The following is a 17,291-nucleotide window of genomic DNA, read 5'->3' as shown; positions in this document are numbered from 1 at the left end:
TAACTGCACATCCAAATTCCACTGGCAGCTTTGGAAAATTCTGCCAGAGATTTTAAGGCTAGAAGAGACCATTATGATCATCTAGCCTGCCCTTCTGATACACAAATGATGCAGGGATGCAAAGTATCAATTAGCCAAGTTTAATGAAAGGGACATGTGAAACCTGTGTCTAGTCAAGGACAACTCTGAATATTCTGGGCATATTTCTCACATCTTTTCCTCATAGATTCTTGATTCTTTTACTTAGGATGGTCTGGGGTGGCAGCCTTTTGTATCTTTCCTTATTCATACAACAAATCACTTTTTAGTCATCTGAAGTAGCAATGCCCTCCTTTATGTTGTTCTGACCTTTCCACACACATTGCTGTCACTCTCCAGGAAATATGGAAGGAATGTGAAATTGCTAAAGCTGAATTATGATAAAATATGCCACATGTGGCATTTCAAATCTGTCCTTCACTTTTGGGTGGATGTTTGCAACTTGCAGGCATGCTGGATCAAGCAGAGGCTATTATCTGCTGCAACGGTGGGGGCAGGATTAGTGATGTTTTACAGAGAACCAAAGCAACATTCCAGCAGTGGTATATGCCTTGTAGATTTCCTTGAGATGAGGTACTTCTCCCCCCCCACCCGCCATTTTCTTCTGTTCTTAAGATGCCAATCAGGACTATTTCACAAAGACTGGAAGCATTCAAAGTACAAGATATTAAAAGAACAGTTTTCAATTTCAGTTAACCTTTACAGCAGTAACACTAATTTGCAGTCCATTCATACTGACTGCTAAAGCCTGTTTCCTGCTCTGAATTTCATTCTGCATCAATTAACGTTCTGAAGTCAGTCTAATAATGATGTATGGTTAACACAGGGTCTGTGTCTGAGAGCTAAGAGGAATGGAAGGAGAATGGATAATTACAACAGCGCCATTCTTTGAACTATATGTAAGGCTTTCTCTGTTCCTAATTTTTTCCAAAGGTGCAGATCTCTAACATATCAACCCAGGGTTGTCAGTTCAATCCTTGAGGAAGCCATTTAGGGAATCTGGGGCAAAAATCTGTCTGGGGATTGGTCCTGCTTTGACCAGGGGGTTGGACTAGATGACCTCCTGAGGTCCCTTTCAACCCTGACATTCTATGATAAAAATATGTTTCAATGTGAAAGCTGGCAAAACCCAAGAAAGGAAAATTCTTAGTGATTGTCAAAAATAAATAAAACTGGTTCAGCTGGTTTTGAATGGGGTGAGGTAAGGTAAAAAGGAAATTTACCATTCTAAACAATTTCCATCCCTCCAATACTTGGACAGCTTAAAAAATGACTTTTTTTTTTTTACACTGATATTTTCCAAACCTTTTATTGTGTTTATTCATATTAACACACTCAAAGAATACATGGACACAGAACAGTGTTGTGCAATGGTTGCTAAGTTCTCCAGCTTTTTATTTTTATTGTAGCCATAAAAGCTTGCCACAAGACATTACAGTCAGTCATAGTGCCTAACTAAAGATGAGCCATTCTTTGGCCAGCCGATGGGCTATAAATGCACTGGCCCCATTCAGGCAGTACAGAGATCCTCCCCACCTCGCAGCATGAGAACACATGGGGACATTGGGCCTGATTCACCCCTCGCTAACACCACTTGTGCACTGGTGTCTCTCCATTCAGATCAGGGCACAGCCCACACCTTGCCCCTCTCCCTGTGCTGGCACCAACATTGTAGCCAACAGTAGACTCAGAATCCTTGCTCTCCCTGGGATTGCACACAGTGTTCTGCAGATTTGATGGCTGCCATCATGACCAGCACATGCGGGGATTGAATCGGGGACTTTCGCTAAGAGCACAAGCCTTCTCAGCAGACAACTGTAACAGCCTCGCATCCTCTGAGATCCAAGCACGTCCTACCCGCTGGCCTAGGGCTAACACAGGGATCTCTGGGGAGGTGGGAAGGTATCTGGCACCCTCATTCAGAGCCAAAGTGGATCTAGCTCAGGTTCTACATACTTGATGCCTTTCACCCATAATGTGGCCCTTTCATAAAACCCCTCCAAGAACTGATTTACAAGTCAGGATGGGTTGGACAGGCCAAACCTGAGAGGCACTGCAACCCCATGTGCCAGATCACACGCCCGGAGCAGGGGCCGGGCCCAGCCCCATGTAACAGGAGCCATCGGAGCTGCTGGGTGAGTTTTTCCATTTTATATGTCGTTTTGTCGTTTTATTTTGTGTTATTTCATATTAGTGAAAAACGTGGGGCTCTACAATTGCTATCCTTGCCCACAGTGGCTGCTTCCAGGATGTGCCCCCAGGTACAACTCGCCCAAAGGAGATGGGGGAGATAAGGAGGAGACAGTGTCATTTCTCTTCCATACCTGCCTACAGAGCTAGCTGGACATAATGAATGGCAGGAACGAAGAGGAACAGGCTGCAACAATCAATGATGTAATGGCCTCACTCCCCTTGTGCACCAGGGAGACATGGTATGGCATCATGTCATTTATGTAGGGCTTTTGCAAAATCCAACAGTATAACGTTTGCATTCAGTAACAGGTGTAGCTGAGGGTAGTGATAGATGCAGCATGGTACGGTAGCTCTGCTAGCTTTCCACAATGGTGAATTGTATCCTACAGCCGATACCATTTAACAGCTGTGTTAATCAGTGTTCCTGTAAATCAGAGCGTGTAAAAGCACAAGGAGGTGGGAAAAGGCAATGATCTGCTGACCCCTTTAAATGCAGAACAGAAGTAAGAACTTTTGTGTTAACAAGCAGCCTTGCTCGAAATAGCTAGAAAACATGGGGCTTGTGTGTGTAAATTAAAGACTAGGGAAATAATAGGGAGAAACTGGAAGAAAATCAATTTTAGAAAAAGAAATTGGGGGAGGGGGAGAATTTAATGGCAATGATGCTACATCAGTAAATTATATTTAAAAAGTCTAGTGAATCTCAGAATGTCAGCCAACATCCCACCATAACAACAAACAAATTCAGGGGCAAAGGGAAGTTTGTGTTGCTAAGGTGACAACCAACAATTAATCTCCTGTCACAACTTGCTTAGATTTTTACAAACAGACCCTTTGTGGAGGGTAGAGCGGAAAATGGCCAGAATATTTTCCTGGAGTGCACCGTGCAAAGGAAAAGGATAATCAACCAAGGAAAAGCAGCATTTAGTAGTCATTTCCAATGACTGCTAACCCTCACCTGCAAATGCCTCATTTGCCCCACCTGTAAAGAGATTCATTAGTTGCATTGGCTGCAATACAGTTTCGATGCGGTATAAGGCAATCACTTGTACTGTAACTGACCCCTCTGATGGGGCAGCCATGAACGCTGTGATGCAACAAGATTTTCATATGCTTAGTAGCATCCAAGTGTGGCATGAATTCAGGAGAAATAGCTACAGGCACTTCAATCACTAGGTGCTCTAGGCTGTGGTGACTGACGGGGTCCCAGTAAGCACCCACCCACACAGTTGCTCCTAGCACCACCCTTAGGGTGCAGTCTAGCAGAACAGAACAAAGTTAACTATGGCCTCTCGGCTCCTCTGGCTAGGTCCTGGCCTGTCCCTTCTTGTCTCTCCGTCTACAGTAAATAAAGTAAATAGCTGATAAATCCCACTGGCCAAGTGTTCTCATTGGGCCTTCTGCATTGCCCGTCTGTCATCCAGCTGTGGTGACTCAAAGGCTGTTCCCCTTGTAGCCTTCTGCTGCTGGTCCCTGAACCTGAAGCATCAACAGCTTGCGCAACTCCCCCTCTCTTTCTGTTCTCAGCTTTCAAGCTATCTGCTGTTGCTGGATCCACACGAGTGAGCAGGGGTATGAGGGCTCCAGCTGGGGGGTGCGGGCTCTGGGATGGGGCCAGGGATTTGGGGCTCAGGGCTGGGGCAGAGGGTTGGGGTGCGGGCTCAGGGCTGGGGCAGAGGGTGGGGTGGGGGGTGAGGGCTCCAGCTGGGGGGTGCGGGCTCTGGGATGGGGCCAGGGATTTGGGGCTCAGGGCTGGGGCAGAGGGTTGGGGTGCGGGCTCTGGGGTGGGGCTGGGGCAGAGGGGCTCAGGGCTGGGGCAGAGGGTGGGGTGGGGGCTCTGGCTGGGGGTGCAGGCTCTGGAGTGGGGCCAGGGATGAGGGATTTGGGGTGCAGGCTGCTCGAGGGCTATGGCATGGAGAGAGGACTCCGTCCAGCTCTTTCTCCCCACAGAAGCACCTGGGCTGGGAGGGAAATGTGCCCCTCCCCCATCCGCAGCAGGTCCCAGCCAGGCAGGTTCCCTGAGCACCTGTGCAGTGCTTAATAGGCTGCTGCGTGGTCACGCGGCCATGCAGCTTACAGGGAACTTAGTTAAGACTATTACAAGATCCTGTACACAGTTTAATTAGGCCAAACAAGAAAATGATGATTAACCATCCGTTCAAAAAAGCAAGCAAACAAGCAGCCCCCTCCTCCCCAGAAAAAAAAAAACACTTGTTATTTCATGACAAAAACCTAAAAACTAGATTTTTGAGTTGGGGCAATGAGAATTTTGTAACTTCACAAAAATGAACAATCCAGTATTCTGAGGTGCTGCTAGCTCACCTGTACAAGAGCAGGGCTGTTTTTAGCCACAGCACTCATGGGATTTGGAAACTTGCTCATCGCTGAGGTTAATAAAATATAACACAGAGCTGGCTGAGAAGAGTTGGTACGAAATGGCTATTGCCAGGCAACCCTCGGAGCTCAACCAGTCAGACACATATTAGAGAGGGGCTCGTGACACAAAGGCTTATTTCAGATGCATGCCATAAGGTTCAGAAACACCTATCAGGCATAACGCTATGAAAGTGTGACCATGAGGTGATGATAAGAATGTGATTGAAAGCTGATGTGTTAATGCTTAGTTTAGAGGCGGGAAAGTCTTTGCTTTTTTGTTTGTACCATCTGCCTCCCTGGAAATCCATGTAACAAGGCAGAAGATGCCAGACTGCTTTTATAACCAATGTATTTAAGCTGCAGAGGAGCAAGGAGCATAAAGGCCATATAAATCAAAAATGCAATATTGCTGTGACTGAGGGCGTGATAACCAGGCCAAGAGAATAATTCAATAGAAACAAAAAGAACAGGAGTACTTGTGGCACCTTAGAGACTAACAAATTTATTTGAGCATAAGCTTTCATGGGCTACAGCCCACTTCTTCGGATGCATTATGAATCCGAAGAAGTGGGCTGTAGCCCACGAAAGCTTATGCTCAAATAAATTTGTTAGTCTCTAAGGTGCCACAAGTACTCCTGTTCTTTTTGCGGATACAGACTAACACGGCTGCTACTCTGAAACCTGTCAATAGAAACAGAGAAAACTCCAGATGCTTCTCCAGTTCACTGCATTAAAGTTTCAATGCTATGCATCTGCAAAGTGCATCCTTTTGCCCAAGGATGACATTGCCATAGGCTCTGTTGCTGTGCTTAGAGTTTTGCCAAAAACTCTCCACACAAGGCCCAAGGAGAAACTGGGGTTGTTTATTCTTCTTACCTTGATGCTTACCTTCTCCTTGATATTGAATACACAGTCATAATGGGAGGTGCAGAGTCAAGCATTGAAAACATGCCTTGCTGCTACGCAGGCCAGACCCTCAGTTGGTGCAAACTGGCACAGTTCTGTTGTCTTCAGTACAGGGACGCCAATTTACTGTAGCGGAGGGTCTGGCCTGCAGTGTTCTTAAGAGGAACGGGAAACATAGAACAAATTGACATGTGCCTGTCAGAAGCACAGAAGATAGTGTGGCTGACAGAAGGAGATAGAGTAATATGGCTGCAGTAATCTCTGTAACCAAAATCTAGTGAGTAAAGGAGATAAGGCTTGATTTTAAAATTGTGTTCACATATTCATCATTTCCCAAACAGGCTCTTTCTTTCTCTCTTTTCTGCAGGATAAAAGGGATAGAGAGTGGAAGCTAATTTACTTTCAATCAGTAGAGAGAAAACACGCTTGGATGTGCGATACCAGGCTCAGCGGGACAAATTCAAACTTCTGCCTTCATAGCTGTCCCCCTGAGATGAGCATCTGAGTTCTGCTGGGTGGTTTGAAAGGTTTGCTTTCCTTATCTTGTTTCAGCAGAGTTTAGGTGCACCAAGCACAAAATAGCAAAGTGCATTAAAAGGCAACACAAATGTTTCCCTCCTTTAAACAAATAGATCAAATATCCAGGCTTCCACAAATACGTATAAACAAAAAGTATGCAAGTTGCTGGCTATGTCAGGTCTCCAAGTGGTTCTGCTGGCATGTGAATCAAAAGGCAAATCGATTCGGTGGGGGGGGAGGAGGGAGAGGGGTTAATTCTGTGCAGCGAAATATAATTTCATTCTTTTTATGTTTAAATTCTTGTATAGAATAATTAACTCTGGGTTGGATTCGTTGCACGGTCGCTGTTGGTAACCCGGGCAGCGAGGCCCCAGCAACAGAGAGCATTCAGCAGAAGGTTGTGGGACCAGGCAACGTGCTCACAGCCTCTCCCAGGAGAAGGGCCCACAGGTGACGAACGCTGCCCTGGAAGTGAACAGCACCAGCGGGGAAGAGATGTGGGCCAGGCAAGTGCTAATTCAACACATCCTTGCTGCAGCTTCCCTGGCAGAATTGTAGCTACCACCAGTGGCCTGCCTGAGTGGAATCACTGCTACTACTCAGTAAGTGAAATCCTGACCCTATGGAGCAGTTTTGCTATTGACTTCAATGGGACCAAGATTTCAACCAATAAGTGTCTGATCTGAAGTCAATAGGATTCCTGCCACTGACCTCAGTGGGCTTTAGTCAGGCCCTCTGAGCACAAATTGCCCACTGCTTATGCTTCAGCCACAGGGATCCTGTTTGTACCAGTTTACAGAAAAAGTCATTCAAATTGAACCCTGCCCTGTTGAATCTTTTCCTACTTGCCAGCAACATTCTGCCCAGTGGTCTGTTATTCAAAGGCTTATGTGAGCATGTGAGTTTCCATTTTGAATGTGTAACTCTAGAATTATCAGTACATCTTGCACAGAATGAAGCCTGACAAACTTGGTTCCTCGCACAAACTGTATGTCTCACAGGATTATTGGAATAATCTTAAGAATTCCTTGTGTAACCCTTCTGCCCATCTAAGTTGGCAGCAACAAGGGCCAGGTTCTGTATCTAGGGGTTCCGTTTCAATAACACAATGCAAAACCGGCTCGAGCCCCCATCCAGTGACCTGGGACAATTACATACCACCCCCTGTGTGCCTCTAAGAGGCAATACTTTCCCTCTCGCAAGCACAGAGTCTGAGTGTGACAGAAAATGTTTAAAAACATGAGGTAAACGACATCAGCATTAAATTGGAAAAACACCACAAACAGGATTCATAACACAAACCATGAGCAAAAAACCCACCCCAGCAAACTGGGCTGTGTACTTTCCCTTTGGGTTCTTGAATCCAGCAACCCAAAAATCACCCAGAGTCCCCAAAGTCCAACACCCCCAAAGTCTCTTGGGTCCAGCAACCACCCAAAGTCCCAAAAGTCCAACAGACCCCAAAGTCTCTGTCCCTGGTCAGTGCAGCCCCAGAGCAAAAGGGGGGGGGGCACACAGGATGTTAAGGGGCACCTTACGTGATCCGAGGCTGGCCGGCCGTCTCTCCGTGGGGTTCCGCCACAGCCTTCACCATGAGCCAGTCCACTTCCTGCCGTCCCACAAACTGCTCCGCTCTACAAGCTGCTCCGCTCCGCTCACCAACCTGTGAGCCGCTCCAGCCATCCCCACAAACAGCTCCGCTCGCCGTTCCTTGGGCCACTCCAACCGGCCCCACACTGCTCACTGCTCCTCCAGTCATCCCCACAAATTGCTCTGCCAGCTGCTTAGCAATATAGCTTCAGGCTCCCCCACTAGTTAACACAGCACTCAGTGATCCCAGCTCTTAAGAACTTTAGCTCTTTTATAATTTCAGCTCTTAGCAATTTCAGCTCAGAGTAGGAGAGCCCCAGCGCTAGTGCACCATTGGCCCAAAGTGAATTCAGCTCAGCAGCCTGTAACTAGACTCCTAATGGAATCAAAATTATCGCTGACATTCAACAGTGGAGAGAGGAGATAGTGCAATTAGTGTGTCAAGCCCTCAGCAGGGGGGCCCATACCATCAGGTACAAATACCTGTCCCAATCCTCTCTCCATTCACTGGGGGGTTGTAACCCATGCCCCTTGTAAAGCAAGTGCTACTTAGGTAATAGTGAAGGACTCACTCAGTCCTTCTGTCATACAACAGTTCCACTGGCCTTGATTCACAGAATCAGGGTAACAAAACTTTATTCTTCCTGCCCCAATAACAGAGAAAACCGGGGATCCCACACCAGCCAAAGTAACCACTTTGAGTTGCTGTTGTTTCATGCCAGGCGAGTGGGTGTGCCTATGCAAACAAGATCAGCCCCTGGAGTTCTTTTCCACACTCGCCATAATTCACCACCAGATGTCAGGGTAGAGCTCATCCTGACTCTGCTTACACTTGTTAGGCAGATTTAGGGCTTGTTTAAGTGAACATTTAGTTCACAGCAAGCACGAGTGTGAGTCTACCCATTTGTAGCCTGCTGTGCAGTATGTCTGTGTGGACCATGCTGACTCACACTAACAGTTCCTTAGTGCACTTTGATCTACTCCTGTTTTAAAGCATGGTTGATTCAACTGCACTAAGATGGGTCTACATGGATACTTAGGTGCATGGCAGGCTAGTACAAGAGAGACTGATACCCAGGGCTGGCTTTAGCAAGAGCGGGGCCCAATTCCTGGGGGCGGGGCTTGTGGCAAGCCCTGCCCCCAGGAATTGGGTTGTGCTCCGGCCGGGATTGCGGGGCTTGGGTCCGGCCCAGAGCCGGGCCGGGCCTGAGCCAAGCCAAGCCGTGGGGGCCAGGCCGGGCCGGAGCTGAGCCGAGCTGAGCCGCGAGGCCAGGCCGGGGCCGAGCCGAGGGGGCTGGGCCGGGCCAGAGCCGAGCCGGGCCGGAGCTGCTGGGGCCAGGGGTGCTCGGCTGGAACTGGGGCCGGAGTGAGCTGCTCGGCCGGGGCTGGACTGGGCTGGGCTGTGCCGCACCTCCCCGGAGCCCTTCTCGTGCCCCCCCGCCACCCCAGCTTACCTGGTGCTGCCTGCCTGCCTGCCTGCCCCTGCTTCTTTTCAGACTTCCCGCGAACCTCTGATTCGCGGGAAGCAGGGGAGGGGGAGAAGCAGGGGGCAGCGCGTTCGGAGAGGGGAGGAAGGGGAAGTGAGCTGGGGGCAGGGTGGAGAGCTGTGGCGCGGGGCCCTCTTAGCGCAGGGCCCGATTCAGCCGATTTGGCTGAATCGGCCTAAAGCCGGCCCTGCTGATACCCCGGCTTGCCACAGACTAAATGTCCATGTAGACCTTGGTCATGTCTAGATGTCACCTAAGACCAGGGCTGTCCCTAGGGGGAGCGAGGGCCCTGGGGCAAATCAGTCTGTATGGGGCCTCCCCTTAACATTTTTTATACAGGTGAAATCTGGTTACAGTAAACTTCACGGGCAGATGCTGGTCTCAGGTTAAATATTGATAGCGCTCAGCTGTATAATTATAATGTTATATTATAACACTGTAACACTTTTTTATAAATTATAATGAAGTTCATATAATAAAAAAAAAAAAACCTCGATGATCACAATCAGTGTCGCGCTGATTACATTCTGAAATCCACCTTCCTGAACTTGCAACAAACTCACTTCCCAGGTGCATATGGTCTTGCTACCCTCAATGGATTTTTTTTAAAATGTAATTACCCATTCGCAACACTGAGAGCCCATGCCTCAGGAACTGGGTAGCTCTTGGAGGGCCTATATGTGCCCTGGTGCTGGGGGACCCCAGGACCCTCCAGCATGGAGGAGGGGCTCTAAGATCTGTTTTCTCTGGGGGCTGGGAGAGGGATGGGGGGTGGAAAAGCAGATGGATGGAGGACCCCAGTCCTGGTGGGTGGTGAAGAGAACAGAGTTGTGGGAGAGGGACCCCGAGGCTGGAGAGCTGAAAGGCAAGAAGGATCCTGAGGCAGGGGGGTGATAAGGGCTGGCCCTGGCCTGGAGGTGGTATTGGAGGACTCCACCCAGTGCTGGGAGAGTGGAGAAGGGCAGTGGAAGGGGGAGGTGTGAGGCACTGAGGGGACACCAGTGCTGGGCGACAAGCGATGGAGACTATTGGCTGGCACTCACCTGTGCTAGGTCAAGGGGCTCCCCTGTGCTGGCGGAGGGTCCCACTGGAAAAGGAAAGGTCCGTCTGAGGCGGAAGGGCAGAGTCAGCCTGGAGAGCCCTGGCACAAGTGGTTGGGGGGCTCTAGGACCCTGCGGTGGCAGGCGATGACAGGAGCCGGCAGAGCAGAGCGGGCTGGGGCCAGGTCGCTCCCTGCTGCTGTCACAGAGTCTGAGACTCAGCCTGGGGGCGGCAGGCAAGAAAAAGAAATAAACGCCTGAGCTGGTGAGTGGGGGGTGCAGGCTGACCCCTGCTGGCTGCGCCAAGCCCCCTGCTAACCGCCAGGGCCACCCTGCCCGGCCCCCTGTCCTCCTAAAGCGCAGGGCCCCCCAAAGCATGGGCAGTTGCCCCGGTCTGCCCTATGGATGGGACGACTCTGCCTAAGACTTAGGATACATCTACCCTGGAACTGGCGGTGTAATTTCCACCTCGGGTAGACACATCCATGCTAGCTCTGATTGAGTTACTGTGCTAAAAATAGCAGTGTAGACCCCATGACACAAGCAGCAGGAAGGGCTAGCCACACGAGTATGTATCTATGGTCTGGGATGGGATCATACTCAGGGTGGCAGATCACCCCGCTGATTGTGCCATCCACAGCTACACTTCTATATGCCGATAAGCAGACAGGATGCGCTATAAGGAAAGATGAGTGTTAAAGCTGGTCAGAAAAAACTTCAGCGGAACCACTTTCCACTGGAGAATGCGATTCCATTGACATTGAAATGTTTCATGTAATCATGTCAATTTCACTGAAATTTCATTGAGGAGAGAAACTTGGAAAAAATTCCAACAACGTTGAAACATCCCTTTTTGACATTTTTGAAATGAAATGTTTATTTTGTTCTGAAACAACTTACTTTTTTAAAATGTTATGTTAAATTAAATTTTATTACAATATAATATACAATTGTAAAGAGTATAAATCAAAATGAAACACTTTGATTGATCTAAAACTATTTTTTTTTTTAATCTTTTGCGGAGAATTTCAAAATTTGGGGGGTTTGTTCTGATTTCAAAAATCTTTGTGAACTGGATTTTCTGTCCTCAATTCTGCTCTAGTCACTTTATATTTTGGAATATTAGCCCTCATCTGAGAACTTGAAATTATGAACTTGAATCCAGAGAGAGGAGGGACTCCAATGTACTATGTCACCGACTCTATTCTAAGGACATGAGGCTGCACACTGGCTTACTTCAGAGCTGAAACTCATCCATGCTCTCAGAGATATTCAGCCAACACCACAGATTCCCCAATAGTAATTCCCATTATTAAATTTTCTGGATGTATTAAATCTCTTTTCCCTCTCTGTAACTAAGCTCACAGAATAGCTTCACCAGACCTTCCAAGGGCTTTGAGTGATAAGCTGAAATGTTTAACAGCTTTAATTTTCCATAGGTTTCTCTTTTGCAAACGATAGACTATTACGGCCTGCTCAGACAGGCAACATAGCCAGGTGATAACATACTCTTCTAGGGTTTGAGCATTGGCCTGCTAAACCCAGGGTTGTGAGTTCAATCCCTGAGGGGGCCACTTGGGGATCTGGGGCAAAATCAGTACTTGGTCCTGCTAGTGAAGGCAGGGGGCTGGACTCGATGACCTTTCAAGGTCCCTTCCAGTTCTAGGAGATGGGATATCTCCATTAATTAATTAATTAACTCAAGTGAAGTGGGTTCTGGTTCCTGGCTGTGATACTGACCTGAGACAAATCTTTGCTCCCCTTTCCCTGCCCACTACTTGTGTACGTAGATTATACATTCGTTGGAGTATCTCTTACTGTGTATTGGTTCAGAGGCTAGCACAATTGCACTACTGGAACAAAATTAAAATCCAAACTCATCCCTGGTGGAATCCCACTGAGTCAGTGGAGAAACTAGGGCCAAAGCTGGTCTATATTCTTTACGAAAATGAAAAGTTCCTTCTCTAGGTAACTTATTGATGGGAAAGTCTGACACTTTCTTACACAATCTTATCTCGGTCTTCTTGCACATATACACTCAGACTCCAGACAGACACAAAGGAGAGTTTTCCCCCCAGCTATTGGGGAAGGTGTTTTCCTTTCTGCACTGGGGATTGTCTATTCCATATTGGACATTTGACCTTCCCACTTCTCGGACCTTCTGTTCAGCTTGTGAAATCCAGCCTGGCCATGTATTAATTGAGGATCTTACATGTGTATTCTTCTTGCAGGGTCACTGCTAGACAAGCACTTCTGCTATGCTCTAAGTGGAGTCAGTAGCATAGAATGTATCCTGCATGTCCAACAAGGAAATGAAATTGACTAATCACCTGCAGGAGATTAATGGCACCCTCTCTCTTACTTAAATCCAAAATCACTACACAGGCTGTGCGCTGAAAGACAGATATGCTTGCTGCTTTAGTCGTGCAATAGCACCTCTAAAACTCAAACCATGATATTATTCGGTGGGCTGATTCAATGCCATCACACTGTAAACAGTTTCCTCCTTGGTGCTTAAAGACATCCTGCAATTGACCTGCAGTATGATTACTAAGGCCAGATTATGGCAATCAAGGGCCCTAGGTGCACCACCGCATGGCGCCCTCTGTGACTCTGTCTTTACAGCCCCACCCTGTGCTATGGCCTTTCCCCCAAACCTGGAAGAACAATGGCACTGCAGGCCCTCTCCATCCCGTCAGCAGCGGACGCTATCTGCTCTTAAAAATGGCAGGTTTGGCAGCCAAGGGCCCCTCTCCTCCAGAGAGGCTGGGATGATAACAGGAGGACCCTGATTAGGGTTGCCAATTTTCTAATCACACAAAACCGAACACCCTTGCACTGCCCCCTGCCCCTTCTCCAAGGCCCCGCCCTGTTAATTCCATCTCCCCTCCCACTGTCACTCACTCTCCCCCACCCTCACTCACTCGTTTTCATCAGGTTGGGGAAGGGGGTTGGTGTGCAGGAGGGGGTGAGGGCTCCAACTGCGGGTTCAGGCTCCACGGTGAGGCCAGAAATGAGGGGTTCAGGGTGCAAGAGGTGGTGAGGTCTCCAGCTGGAGGTGTGGGCTCTGGGGCAGGGCCAGGGATGAGGGGTTCTAGGTGCAGGAGGGGGCTTCAAGCTAGGGCAGGGGGTTGGGGTGCGGGAAGGGATTTGGGGTGCAGGCTCCAGGTGGCACTTACATCAGGCAGCTCCCAGGAAGCAGCAACATGTCTGTCGGCTCCTGGGCCAATGACAGCTGTGGAGCTGGCAGTTGGGGTCGGGGGGAGCAGCATGCGGAGCCCCCTTGGCCGTCCCTGCGCCTAAAATAAATAAATAAATAAAATTAATGGAGATATCCTATCTCCTAGAACTGGAAGGGACCTTGAAAGGTCATTGAGTCCAGCCCCTGCTTTCACTAGCAGGACTAAGTACTGATTTTTGCTCCAGATCCCTAAGTGGCCCCCTCAAGGATTGAACTCACAACCCTGGGTTTAGCAGGCCAATGCTCAAACCACTGAGCTATCCCTCCCCCCTAGGAATCAAGGGACATGTCGCCGCTTCCGGTGAGCTGCGTGGAGCTGGTTAGGGAGCCTGCCAGCCCCGCGCCAACCAGACTTTTAACGGCCTGGTCAGCGATGCTAACCGGAGTTGCCAGGGTCCCTTTTTGACCTGGTGTTCCGGTTGAAAACTAGACACCTGGCAACCCTAGGACCCTCAGTATTTAGGCAGTGTGGGCAGGTGGGCTGGGTCGACTGCACTCTTCTCCTCCTGCCACACCGTCTTCTTTTGGGGGGATTGTTGGAAGCCCCCCCGCCCACCAAAGCAGAGGGCTTTTGAGTTAACATCCTACTGAGATGCATGAGGCAGTTCAACTGCACTCAGAGCTATAGTTTCAGGCTCTCTGCAGACTCAGGCAGATGTGTTTCAATCTTCTCATGTTTTCAGTCTTCTCTTCACAACCTTGGGGGTTAGAATTTTCTTTTAAATGAAAGTTGAGATTCTGTCCTCATCATAGGTTTCCAAAACGTAGGGGCCTAAGGCTTACGGCAGCCTCTGTAACTGTTTATGAAATACTCTAGAGAAAGCATTTGTCTCTTCTTCTATTTGGACCGGGGCCACTAATTTCACATCGTTAGTTTAATGGTGATTGTATATCAGCATAATTGAGGCACTGTCACTTTAATAGTTAAGGTTATTGGGACAGCAACTTAATTGATGCATTGTCACTTTAACTTCTTTTTCATTTGTGGTGTTTATTAGAGTGCAGGGAAATTTAAATAGAGTAATTGAAGCATTTGAATAATTAACTGAAGTAGATTTCTGGCATAAATACACCTGCTGATATTTTGAAAGACGGGTTTCTCAGTGAAGGACTTATTTAAATGCAAACTCCTCGATGTCTCAGAAGAATATTCTGTATGGTGGGCATTACATATTGTAGCAAGTCCCCACCATACCATAATTCATCTTCAAGAGAGGAGGCTTCATTAGAGATTCCATGGGCCAAATCCACCCCGGGTCCAATCTCATGATCAACCTTATAGTTTAAAAATAAGATGCTAGGACCATGTGGGAACTGAGTAGCAGCAATAGAGAGACCTGATTAGGCTATAGACCATATTGGCAAAGGACAGATATATCCCCGTAACAGGCACAGTCCCTACTTGCCCCACTACTGAGTATCTCTATTTCTTGCTTTCCCCATCTACGTCGGGTGCAGAGAAAGCAGAGTGACAACAGCCTCTGAGCTCATCAAGAAAAAAGGAGGCAACTCTGAGCATTATCCGTACACTGATGATACTGCATCTGATGATGCCTCACAATCACACGTAGAGGTCATGCATACACATTGCACAGAAGGTGTGACACAATCAGAACGGACAGCTTCTTTCCTTATGTGCAATCTGAGCCGCAGAAAAATGGCTAAGCCCATCGGTAAGAGAAACATGAATAATCCGCCTTTGATATACGAACACACAGGCCCTACCTCATGCTGTCATCCAAAATAGCAACATATACAGTAGAGATGAATAGAGGAACATTACAAAAACTAATTACAAAGAAGGGCTCAAAAGCTACACATGAGTTCAAATGTTATTTAGTTTTTGTTCCTCTTTGGGGGCTGTGAAAAGAGGAAGGGAACTGAGAAGTGGAAAAAAGCAATGGCAAAAAATAAGATTAATACAGAGCAGAGGAGAAAAGCAAATACGGAAAGAGTGGAAAAAAAAAAAAAAGACAAAAAACCGAATGAAAAAAGTCAATGTTGTGTATATACACAAAACACACCATTTACTTGATATATATACACTCAGACACAGTAACAGGGTCTCCAAATACTGCAAAAACAGTAACTCAGCTTGTACCACTTACTATCTGCTATTCACAAACCTTCATGGCTGTTTGCACAAATGCTTGGGAAATGGCTGTTTTTTATATAAATACCTGCAACGCAGGTGTACAAAGAACATGAGCAAGAGCATTCACCATTTGGTGTTTATTGTCCTGTTTTTAAAAAAATGTCAATCATCCATTCACGGAGCAGCTACAATAGCATGTGACTTGGGAGGTGATCAATCACATGTCACCACTAGCAAATAGTCCAAGTGAACAGCTTGCAAACCTCTCACGGGTTGAAACTGGTTCAGGTAAATTATGCAGTGAAAGCTTACAAACAAAGCTATTTGCAGGATAGGTTTATGAGTGATTCACATTCAGTGGGGGAAAAGGGCTAACTTCATAAGATGATTTATTTGCAATGAATAATTCAACAAATTCTTAATATTAAAGCACCTAATACACTCTTGACACTGTGCTGAAAATAAGATAGATCATAGATATAGACTGGCACAAGCGGATCTATTTTGGTAGATTCTTCCATTCCCAATACATAACATAAGGTTCCACTTAGCTAGAAAAACAAGAGTTTTTAAAAAGCCGAATCTCCTACTGGGGATAGAACGATATTCAATTTATAGGGGGAAACAATGAGATCACAATAATTTTGCAAAACATTAAAAAATGAAGTTTAGAAGGTTCACAAAATCTCAGCCTGCCTGAGGTTCATTCATTCCTAATTTACAATGACAAAAGAATCAGGAGGATGCACCTAACCAGCATGTTCAATCAGGGTTAAAATTTAAAAAAATGCTATAGAACCTTAGATCTTCAGTGTATCAACCATAATGATTTTTCCATTATACGTGTGGCAAACAGAGGGAGCCACACATACAGCACAACGTTCTTCAGAGAAGGGTCACATAGGGGACACAGATAACTACTTACACCAAGGAACATTAAAATGACAGTGACACACACCCTTCTGTAGTGATCACTATTATTGGCTGCTTAAGGGATGGTTTAAGAAATGATCTGTGAACTTAATTTTTAATTAAGCCAGGAGCCGTAAGGGCCTTTTGAGTTCAAGCGTGGGGGGGGGGGAAATCAATTTTTGGTGAGGGAGAGGTCTTGTAGAATCTAATAGGTTTGAGTAATGTATCAAGAAGCTTTTAAGATCAGTCACCCAGTCCAACTGAGGAAAGTCTAAAACCCAATTTCAGATCACTAAAACTCCGTAAAGTGGAACAGATAGTCACCATAGCTCAGGTCTGTGGAAAACTACTGTGTTCAGCTCTGACACTGATATTATTTAGAGAATAGATGGTCGACTCTAAGGTGGAGAACTTTACAGGGAAACCCTTACATTCTGTTCCTACGAACTTCATAGGGAGCTAACCCCACGTGAGCTGACAGTTGCAGGAATTCCAACTAACTGTGGTAGACCTAGTTCAGCTTGGCCAGGAAGCTTTGAATGAATAAATAAGTGTTAAACATCAAAAAGTACTAAATGGGGAAGAGGGGGAGAGGCAACTTCAAACTAAAGGGCAAAATTCCCGGTACTGATGTGCAAGACAGATCTGCAGTGTACTTCAGGATCATAGAATAAATATGGATAGAAAAGACATAGTGCATCACTGATTCCATCTTCCTCACATGTGGAAATTCCAGTAGACTCCATTCTAATCCTACAGCTGGTCTTTTGAGTCCTCTGTTGATTTCTGCTGGTTAATGTTTGGTTTTAACCAGACCAATTGCCTCATGAACCACAGACCATTACTTTGCTTAAAAATCTAGTTGCCCAACAGAGCAATAAAGATCTATTGAT

The sequence above is a fragment of the Trachemys scripta genome, chromosome 10, assembly GCF_013100865.1.
Source record: "Trachemys scripta elegans isolate TJP31775 chromosome 10, CAS_Tse_1.0, whole genome shotgun sequence".
In the NCBI taxonomy this organism is placed as follows: Eukaryota; Metazoa; Chordata; order Testudines; family Emydidae; genus Trachemys; species Trachemys scripta.
This window is presented reverse-complemented; position numbering follows the sequence as displayed.